The sequence below is a fragment of the Pipistrellus hanaki genome (genome assembly GCF_964339955.1).
Source record: "Pipistrellus hanaki genome assembly, chromosome: 9".
Taxonomy (NCBI): domain Eukaryota; kingdom Metazoa; phylum Chordata; class Mammalia; order Chiroptera; family Vespertilionidae; genus Pipistrellus; species Pipistrellus hanaki.
In genome coordinates, this window is record NC_140511.1 from 14,233,555 (window position 1) to 14,244,218 (window position 10,664).

At 48.7% G+C, this 10,664-nt stretch overlaps 1 long non-coding RNA gene across 1 annotated transcript; it reads left to right on the forward strand.

Moving 5' to 3' along the window:
- The first annotated feature begins 5,889 nt into the window (after positions 1 to 5,889).
- On the forward strand, positions 5,890 to 9,423 carry LOC311628407. Its single transcript, XR_014796020.1, has 4 exons — positions 5,890 to 6,838; positions 7,057 to 7,194; positions 8,485 to 9,104; positions 9,221 to 9,423. It is a non-coding gene; the product is annotated as an uncharacterized lncRNA (long non-coding RNA).
- Positions 9,424 to 10,664: the final 1,241 nt, after the last annotated feature.

Below are 10,664 nucleotides of genomic sequence, written 5' to 3' on the forward strand. Positions count from 1 at the left end.
TCCCTGAGCTTTGAGATTACAGGGGCTCCTTCATGTACTCATTGCCATTGCATTTGCTGTACATGTGCGAGGCAGGGGCGTCCCCCCAGCCCACACTGTCCACGTCAGCACTCTGCTGCTGGCAGCTCCCAGCACGGCCGAGCCCGGGCTCTGCTGGGCTCTCTCCTCCCCGCTTTCGGAGGCGTGGGCTTGGGCTTCATGAGATGCCTGTGCTCACTGGGAGAGAGGGCTGTGTGGAGAGCAATGGGGACTGAGTGGGATGGGAGCTTGTGTGGGGCCCCTGCGCTCCCCATTGTCACTGGGAGAAGCTCCTCCCTCCCGAGCCGCATCCCGCGGGCTTGCAGAAGCATTTATCATGCTTCCAGGGTGATTGACTTCTGACGGGAGCTCAGGAAGATGCTCTTGGCTTACAGCGCATTGTGAGTAAAAGAAAAGAAATAGCAGGTACTCTTCCAGTGTGGGAGCTGAAATCAATGCTAATTAAATGTCAGGGCTGGAGTTTAACCCACTTGAATGTAGTGCTTCTATTCTGGAGTCGTGAGCTTCTCCTCTCCAAACCCGGGCTCTGAAGCACTCAGCCCGGCTTCAAAGCTTCTGGCAGGGGGGGCGGGGACATGCAGAGGGCTGGGGCCAGGTGCCGGGCTGGCCACCCTCTCCAGTCTAACGAGAAAACTGGTGAGGAGGAGGGGAATGGTAGGGGTCGCTGAAGCTGTGGACAGCCTCGAGGTGGCTGAGTCTTCTTGGTCATGTCCAGAACAGAGGAAAGCGGGCCAGGGAGGAAAGATCCATTTCCAGGGTTGGGGTGGACGGGGACAGGTCTTAATTCCACCCGAAGGAGGGTATCAGGAAGCAGATGGCTCAGGAGGCCAGGCCAGCATAGATGAGGCTGAGGCTGAGGCAGAGGCAGATCTGTCCCTGGCATTACACACAGGGAGGCAGCCTCAGCTGGCCTGAGAGTACAGACCCAGGTCTTTTATACAGCCCATTTGCATTCCTGTCCCCAAGAGAAAGCCTAATACGGGGCCTGAAGAGGAAGCCCATGCCATGTGGAGGTTTTACTAATGAGCACTGGCTGGAGAGCTCAGCAGGGCGGCGCTCAGGGACCTGCTCCCCACTAGAAGCCTAAAGGCTCAGATGTAGGAGTCACTGCCAGCCACTCCTGCAAGGCCCAGCTCTGGGGTCCTGCTCCCTCCAGTCCAGGACCCTACATCAGCTCACATGGAAATGAGGAGGGGTCCCCTTCCTCCACCTTCATCCAGAGGAGCAGCTGGCACTAACAAGGACAAACCAAGCACCAGCTCCCAGCTCAGCGAGTGCCTTCCCCAGCCTTTATCTTTCTAACCCTCATGATTGCCCCCAGAGGACAGGACCACATTCCCGTAGTGCAGCGAAGAAAATGGAGACCCAGAGGTGACAACTTACCTAAGTTGAAGTGGAAAAATCTGACAGGATGAGGACTCCTTCTCTAGGGCTCTCTCCCATGCCAAGCAGCCAGAGCTGTGCCTTGCAGCCGGGGAATTTGTACACCAGGGCCCGGGGCTGGCACCCTGGACTCTCCCAGTCTAGGTGCTCTGAGCCCCCCACAGGAACCACTCACCAGGCTCCAGCCCCTCCTCCCCGAGCGCCAGGCGGGCGGGGTCTGGGCTCAGATGCCAGGTTGAGTGTCATAACAAAACCCAGGCAATAAGGTCTTAAACTAATCCTTATTTTAACCATCCATTTCAATGTATGTTAGCCATCTTTCTATTTTCTCCTCCTGCCATCACAGGCGAGGAAGAAGGGGGAGATGAATGAGGATGAAGAATGAACAAAAGGTGAACAAACCCCCCACAGGAAGCAGCAGCATAAACCATCTATACTAATAAAAGGGTAATATGCTAATTAGACCAGGAGACATCCAGGAGACCTTCTGGATATCCTTCCAAACAAAGTCATGGTGGTGGGGCCCAGGCAGAGGCAGTTAGGGACGATCAAGACAGGAGGGGAGGGCTATTGAGGGTGATCAGGTCAGCAGGGGGGGAGAGGGGATGTTGGAAGCAAACAGGCCAGCAGGTGGGGGCAGTTGGGGGTGATCAGGCTGGCAGGCAGAGTGGTTAGGGGCCATCAGGCAGGCAGGAAGGTGAGCGGTTAGGAGCCAATAGTCCTGGATTATGAGAGTAATATCCGACTACCGGTTTAGGCTTAATCACACAGAGATCCCATATTGGAGAGGGTGCAGGCCAGGCTGAGAAACACCCCCACCCCAGTGCACAAATTTCATGCACCAGGCCACTAGTTTATTATTCACAGAGGCCTGAGAGAGGCTTGCTTTTAATATGGTTTGGATTAGCAGAGAGAAGGAACATGGGCTCCCACTCACACACCCTGGTACAATTAAACCAGATGCAAAGGCAGCCTCACCTTGCAGCCACCAGCTCTTAAGCTCCCAGGCTCCGAGGACAAAGCGGGGCTGGAAGTGGGTCCAGGCTCTGCACAAGGGGCTTGGAGTCCAAAGCACTTCTAAGCCCCAGGGCAGCCAGCTCATAGTAGCTGACCACAGACAGATAACGCCATCCTCAGGAGCAGCAGCCAAGTCTCTGCCCTCTAACTACCCAGGGATTCTCTCTCAAAGTGGGTTTCCTGTATTCTCTGAAGACAGCAAAGAACACCAACCAGGACCGAGGTCCCAGTTCTGCCACAGCAGAACTCAGTGAAATGACATTTGCTCTATCTGAAAGTGGTGGTCTGCAAGCCCTAAGGCCCTATCCAGTGGTGACATTTCATCAGATATAAACAGTCTTTTTTAAGCTTTGTCATTTGGCTATACAGTGTAATGCCCATCCCCCACCCAGGTACCTGCAGAGTGCCAAGATTTATTTATTTATTTATTTATTTATTTATTTATTTATTTATTTTAGTAATTCTTTATTACTGATGTTACAGAATTTACCAGGTGATTGAAAAATACACAGCAGTACTCGAAGATACAAGAAAACCCCATTTATTTCCAGATGGACTAGTACCATGACTCAGGGGAGCCTATTTCCAATCTTGAGCAAGCCATATGGAGGAAGCTCTCCCCTTTACCCTTTGGTTTCTTTGTCCTCCATATATGGATCAGACTTCTGAACCTTTCAAGGGCTTTGCAAAAAGCCCCATGTGTTGGGATGGGAACTGTGAGACCACACCTAAAGACCTGGCCTGGCACCAGTGCTGGTAACCCCCTCTGAGGATAGTGTATTGCTCATGGTTTATGCCTCTGTAAAATGGGAGTATTTAGGTAAGCAGGTCTTGCAAGACCGGATAATTAAGGAAGGGGCAGGGACTAGACTATAGGCTAACAGGAATGTGTATTAGGAATACTGACTAACTAGGTACAGAGTCTGGCTGCTAGCTCCACACCCCCCTAAAAATGTCTTATTTTTCTCATCATTGAAAGTATGACATATGTCCTCTGTTTCCCCCTATTGACTCCCGCCAGCCTCCTCACCCTTCCTCTGCCCCACCATTTCACCACCGTATTGTCTGTGTCCATGGGTTATGCATATATGTATACAAGATCTGGTTGATTACTTCCCATCCATCCATCCTTTGCCACATGCCCTCTGAGATTCCACATTCTGTTCCAGGACTCCATGTCTCTGAATTCACTCTGTTCATTAGTTTATTTTGTCACTCAGATTCCACATATGAGTGAGATCATATGATACTTGTTTTTCCCTGACTGACAGATCCCTCCATGCTGTCTCAAAGGGTGAGAGATTCTTATTTATTTATGGCTGCATAGTATTCCATGGTGTAAATGTACACTTTTTTATCCACTTTTATCCACAAAAAAAGCTTTTTCATCCACTCCTCTACTGATGGGCACTTGGACTGTTTCCAGATCTTAGCTATTGTAAGTTGTGCTGTAGAGGCTGAAAGAAATAATATAGAAAAATTCCCCTGCTAGCCCAGACTTCCCGTGAGAATGTGACCTTTAGAACTGCCCCAGGAAAAACAGGGTATGAGCCACACAGCACCAGATCCTGGGTCAGGGCAGGGGTCTCCTTCGGGGGGTCCAACATCTTGGGGGCTCGTCCGGGATCGGCGGCCACCCCTCAACTGTGGAGCCGACCTTGGAGATAAGAAGGGGTACCCCATGTTTGTCTGTCTGGTTCTGTGCTGTGTTGTGTTCATTGTCTGTCGGTCTGGTTCTGTGTTGTGTCGTGTTCATTGTCTGTGAAAGTTTCTGTTCAGGTTCTGGGCGCGCACTTTTGGTTTGGCAGCTGTTCGGTGACTCGTGAGAGTGGCCGGATAGTGGTCACAGGCTGCAACCCTGGGGGACGCCCCAAGGGTGCAGGAGAGCCAGGGGCAGCTGGCGGTCTCCAATCAGGTGTCGGGTTCGAGTCCCGGCAGTCAGGTGTCGGGTTCGAGTCCCGGCAGTCAGGTGTCGGGTTCGAGTCCCGGCAGTCAGGTGTCGGGTTCGAGTCCCGGCAGTCAGGTGTCGGGTTAGAGTCCCGGCGAAGATCGGAGACAGCTGCGACCGTCTGCCCCAATTGTGTGTTTGTGGAAAGTCCCGGCAATCAGGTGTTGTTCTGGTCTGAATGAGTGTTGTTGTGAGTGTTGAGAGAGTGCGGCCGCAATGGAGTGTGTGGGAATTGGTAAAAGTGTTTTTGTTTTTACTCTTTTGGATTTGTTTTGGAATTACTTATTGCTTAACTGTTTATAAATTGGAAAGAAAGAGAAAAATGGGACAAGGAAACTCAAAGGAGAGTCACCTAAGTCCCCTTGAATGCATGGTTAAAAATTTTCCGGACTTAAAAACAAGGTGAAGGCTATGGTGTTTCTGTAGATGCCTTCACTCTCCGGAGACTGTGAATTGGAGTGGCCGACATTTGGGGTTGATTGGCCTTCAACAGGGACCCTAGACATGGGGCCCTGCACGGGAGTCCGGCGGATAGTCTATAGGAGCCCTGGGCATCCGGACCAAATTCCATACATTGATATCTGGATTGATGTTCTTTTTGATAACCCCAAATGGCTGAAGGAGTGTGGTTGTCTCCTTGACAAGAGAAAATTGGGAAAGAGACCTCCCAGGTCCGTCTTACTCGGCCGGCCACGGGCGAGCAGAGAGAAAGAAAGAAACCTTTAATTTATTTAAAGCTGAGTGCTCTGATGGCTAGCAAACCACCCCGAGTGGCCACTGGGATTCCTTTTTCCTAGGGGTGCTTTGCTTTCTATCAGAGGGGTATCAACCCACCTAACAATATTTATGTCTATGTTTATTGATTTGAAGGTATGAAATTGTAACAATTATGGTACAAAAAATTAAAAGCAGAGACCAAATTCTAAAGTTAACTATTTACAAGAAGGAAGCTTGAGCTGGCAAAGTTGCCAAGTCTGTCCAACGAGCTCATAAAACTAAATGAATCTTATTTCTGCCACCACCCAATCTTGATCAGTGGTGGAGGAACCGTCTCAGAACTGTTTGTTTCAATTGGCCATTTAAGTTTAATGTAATTAATGATTACAATACATTGTAAAATCTTTAAAAGAAAAGGAAAATATTTTGTGGGCCACTTGGTCCTTGTGTGTGTGTCAACTCTTAAATTATAATTTTAAAATCAGTAAGAGCTTTTCAGAAAGGTCAGGGAGTCTGATTGCAGTATAGAGGTCACCGGTTCCCCCATGCCACCTGCATTGGCAGGAGGCAAGCGGTTTTCCAGAGGACTGCCAGATGAAAATGCCTCGCCTGGGTGGAAGCACCGCCTTCGCCACCTGGGACCCCTTGGACCCTCGTGCTCCCTGCCTCAGCCCACCTGGTGTCTATTCCCTCCAGGGCGTGTTTAGAGTAGCTGGAGGTGGCTGCTTCAAGGAAAGAAATTCCTCTAGGACCCCCTGTACCCCAATAAGACCCCCATACCCCCCGTGACTGCTTGGACACTTTTCACCGTGTTCTATTAGGGGACTTAAAGGCACAGTTAAAATTCTCCTGTTCCCCTTTTCAGTCTTATCAGAATCTGAGATCTATCTATAGAAAGAATGTGGCAGTTTAAAATTCAAGCGGCTACTGGGAACAGAGTGCTAGACCTGCTCTCTCTTCCCTCTGCCTTTCCTAAATATTTTAAAATAATGGAAGATTTGAGGTATGGTTATAGATTTTTGAAGGACATAGTAAGAAGGTTTAAAAGCTAATGTAAAATAGTGAAAGTTTTTATGAAAGTTGTGCATGTGATGAGAAAGAGAAACAGGGAGAGAGGGAAAGAACAAAACAGAGACTTAAGAAAGAGACTCTGGGAGTCCGAGAGGGAAGGATTCAGACAGAAGCAGAAACAAAGATTGGAAGAGAAAGTGATATGAATGTATAAGTGTAAGTATGTATGTGAGAAAGGGAGGAAGAGAGATATAAGCTAGAGACAGGAAAGGACAGAGATTAGAGAGGGAGAGAGACAGAAGGTGAGGCCAGAAGAGACAGAGACAATCTGAAAGAAAGGGAGACTTAGATTCCAAGGGTTTTTAACCTCGAGCCCTGATGAGACCAGGGCTCCTTTCAATTAAGCTCCCAAGGGTAACCTTACAAGTGAGAAGCAAAGCTATTAATTTCCTGGTGAGCTCTGGGCAGTTTATTCAGTCTTGACAGAGCCGATGGGACCTCTAGGAAGATCAGTCCAGGGAGCCACCAGACAAACTGACTGTTTTCCTTGGACATCAAGAAGGACTGTAGACCTAAGAAGGAACACATACTGGAGGAACACAGCTGCTAAACTGGACTGAAGTAGAACAACAGGCCTCTGAGGAGCTAAAGAAGGCTCTCATCTCAGCACCTGCCCTAGCCTTGCCAGATGTTACGAAGCCCTTTCACCTTTATATGAGTGAGGTAAGGGGCATTGCCAAAGGGATTCTCACTCAGTCTCTAGGTTCCTGGAAGAGACCTATTGCCTATCTGTCTAAGAGACTATGAAGGGGGCAGATAAGCAGACTCTGGGCCAGGAGCTAGCCCTGACAACACCCCATGCTGTTGAGGCCCTCCTTTGAGGTGCTCCAGAGAGATGGATGTCAAATATCACCCAGTGCCACGCTCTTCTCCTGGACCAGCCCTGCGTCCGATTCCATAAGACACTGGCCATCAACCCTGCCAGCCTGCTTCCAGATGATCCAGAGGAACCCATTCATGATGGCATAGAGGTAACAGACGCAGTACTGACAGATGTCCTGCCGTCATCACCAGACAAAGTACTGTTCACAGTTGGGAGCAGTTACGTTTGGGATGGGATCTGATATACAGGGGCAGCAGTAGTCACCCTGGACCACACCATTTGGGCACAGTTCCTGAACTTTTGGCCTTAATCCAGGCCCTTCTATGGGGACACAGTGCCGTCCCCCAGGAAAGAGGATTATCAACTCCAGCCAGAAAGGACATTATTTTAGCCTTATTTGAGGCCATCTGACTCCTGAAAGCAGTTGCAATAGTGCACTGCAAAGGACATCAGAAAGGGGAGACAATTGAAGCCAGAGGAAATGGAGCCACAGACCAAACTGCTAATGAAGATGCCCAAAAACCAGTGGGGCCTTTACAAGTCTTAGTATCCCTGCCGGACCCCGACCTACACCAAACAAGAGAAGGAATTGGCTGAACAGAAGCAAGCCATCAAAAGACCAGATGGTTGGTGGCCCCTTCCAGATGACAGATTGCTGGTCCCAGAGGCTCTAGGTCGGACATTAGTTGCCCAGTTACACCAGGTTACCCACTTAGGCATCAGCAAGACTTTCTGAACTTCTGTGAGGCAGATACAGGTAAATGCTAAGCAAGAATAGAGGGACCCCCTGGGAATTCGGGCCCCAGGAAAATTTCCTAGGAGAGCATTAAAAGGTGGGTTTCACAGAGATTAAGCGACCAGCATTAAGGTACAAGTATATGCTAGTTTTTATAGACACCTTCTCAGATTAAGTTGAAGCATAGGATAGAAACTGCCTCTATAGTAGTCAAGAAATTACTCCAGGAGATTATACCTAGAGTCGAGCTGCCAGTAGTCATAGGATCAGATAACAGCCCAGCCTTTGTAGCAAGGTATCTCAAAGTATAGCTCAAGCCTTAGGACAGGCATGAGTGGAACTCTAAAAAGTTTAATTAAATTTGTCCTAAAAACCGGTGAAAATTGGACCAACCCCCTGCCCTTCACCCTCTTGTGGGCCAGGTGTACGCTCTAATGGGAGAGGTTCCCCCCCCTCTTTTTGAGATCATGTATGGTAGACCTCCCTCCATTCTTCCTGGGGTCAGGGAGAAACTGAAAGCTAGAATTCATAACCATTCCCTTGCTCAAGTCCTTATAGGCTCTGCAGTTAACCCAGAGAGCCACCCGTAAACTTGTTCCAGATACACTGCCAGTGCCCACCGGGGACCCTGTACACCCCTTCCAGCCCGGAGTCTCAGTGTGGGTGAAGAAGTTCACTGTCCAAGGACTCACCCCAGCCTCACAAATGACTGTTGGTTATGTCTCAACCCTGAACCCCCTTATTATTCAGGAATTGCTGTTAACATCTCTCTTGGAGATACCCCACAGGACATAAGAAACATCTCCTTGGACGCTGCGAAGGGTCACTGCCAGTGGGGTCGTAACCCGAAACTTACTCTCCGGGATCTACAAGGACAAGGGACGTGCCTGATGCCTGCTAATTACCCTCTGAAGGACTCTTTCTACGCCTCGTCCTGCGCCTCCACCATCCTGCTACCGGAGGAGCCATCTCGAGGAGAAGCAGCCCTGCTGGCTGCCCCTGAAGGAACTTGGCGGGCTCGTACCAATGGTATAACTCCTTGTGCCTTTCCCCCGTCTCTCTTAGACAAGGAATCGCCTAATCACCTTCATCAGGGAGAGAATAAGTACTGTACAAGTGCTAATGCTCAGACAGCACTATCAGTCTCTTCGTCAGGAAGACAGCTTTGGAGAAGGGTATATAAAGACTGAAGTTCCAAGATTAGAACTTACCAAAAAGAAAAAGAGGGGAATGTAGAGACTGAAAGAAATAATATAGAAAAATTCCCCTGCTAGCCCAGACTTCCCGTGAGAATGTGACCTTTAGAACTGCCCCAGGAAAAACAGGGTATGAGCCACACAGCACCAGACCACCAGACTCAGCCCCTAGAGGTAGTAAACTGGATGTATTATCAACACAGCACCAGACCACCAGACTCAGCCCCTAGAGGTAGTAAACTGGATGTATTATCAACACAGCACCAGACCACCAGACTCAGCCCCTAGAGGTAGTAAACTGGATGTATTATCAACGTCCTGCGGCGGTTCCACCCTGTTCCTTGTGATAATGTCTATCCTCCCCTCAAGGAATTCCTGTCCCTCTTTCTGGAAGACCCCCTCCCCTTGTCCTTTGTTCTAACTTCGCGGTTTTTGCCTTTATAAGCCTGTAAGAAGTTCTGCTCGGGACTTGACTTGGCTGCTCCTGCGTGAGTAACAGGTCAAGTCCCAGCATGTTGGAATTAAATCCTCTTGCTGTTTGCATCAAGTGCGTCTCTTGCGTTTGACTGGGTCGTCGCTGATCCTGGGTCAGGGCAGGGGTCTCCTTCGGGGGGTCCAACAGTGCTGCTATGAACATAAGGGTGCAAACATTCTTTCTGTTTGGTGTTTCAGTTTTCTTAGGATATATTCCTAGAAATGGGATCACTGGGTCAAATGACAGTTCCATATTTATTTTTTTATTTTTATTTTTTTTTAGGAAACTCCATATTCTTTTCCATAATGTTTACACCAGAGTGTGCCCAGCTTTTTAAGGAATCTAAAAAAAAGTTTGTTAAATTAATAAAGAAAGGAACTTTCCTTTTTAATCTGTAACCTGGGCAGACAGGGTGTTTTTTGTTTTGGTTTTTTGGTGTTTTTTTTTTTAGTTTAACCAGGGTCTACTGCTTTTATGTCAACACATGTGCCTTTGGGGTTCGTGGTGGATATGACAGATCCTAGTTACTGAACTATCCTAGAGCAGAAAGTGAGGTGTCAGGTCAGAAAAGGAGTTAAACATGTGACTTACATTTACATATACTCAAGGATGGTACTTAAAATACGTCACAACTGCATGGCATCAGACCAATCAAAACAGATGCCCACTCTGACATTCAGTACATCTTCCACCATGAGGTTTGGTTGCCTCTATCAGCAAGCATCTATTTAATCATGGTGGGTCCTTGATATGTGAACTGCAATGAAGGGACTTCAGACTTAAACTTCACTGCCATCAGGCATCACTGTCAGGCTGCAAAGCCCCTAGAAAATGGGTTCCAAGGCTTCCATTGTCCACGAAGGCTACTGGGCTCTCTCTGTGCTAGATTATCTTATTGCTCAGCGGCTGTCCATTTTCTAAAGCTCACACTCCCCTGGGAGGAGCTGCCTGACACACTTTGGATGTTGGGCTTGGCTTGTGCCTTGCTTTGGCTCAATGGATGTGAGTGGATGTGGCATCCAAGTCCAAAGCTTCTAGGAAGGGTGGTGATTTAAGGCAGCCCTCTAGGGCTTTTGCTTTCTACCAGGAGAACAGCATACCCAGAGCATGGAGGCTCCTTCAGCCTAGTTCTAGAATGAAAACACACAGGGAGCAGTCCTGAACTTGACTCTCAGTCTGATGCAGAATTTACCAGGCTACTGGAAATACACAAGGAGTACTAGGAGATTCAGGATAAACCCTTTATTTAAATCAGCACT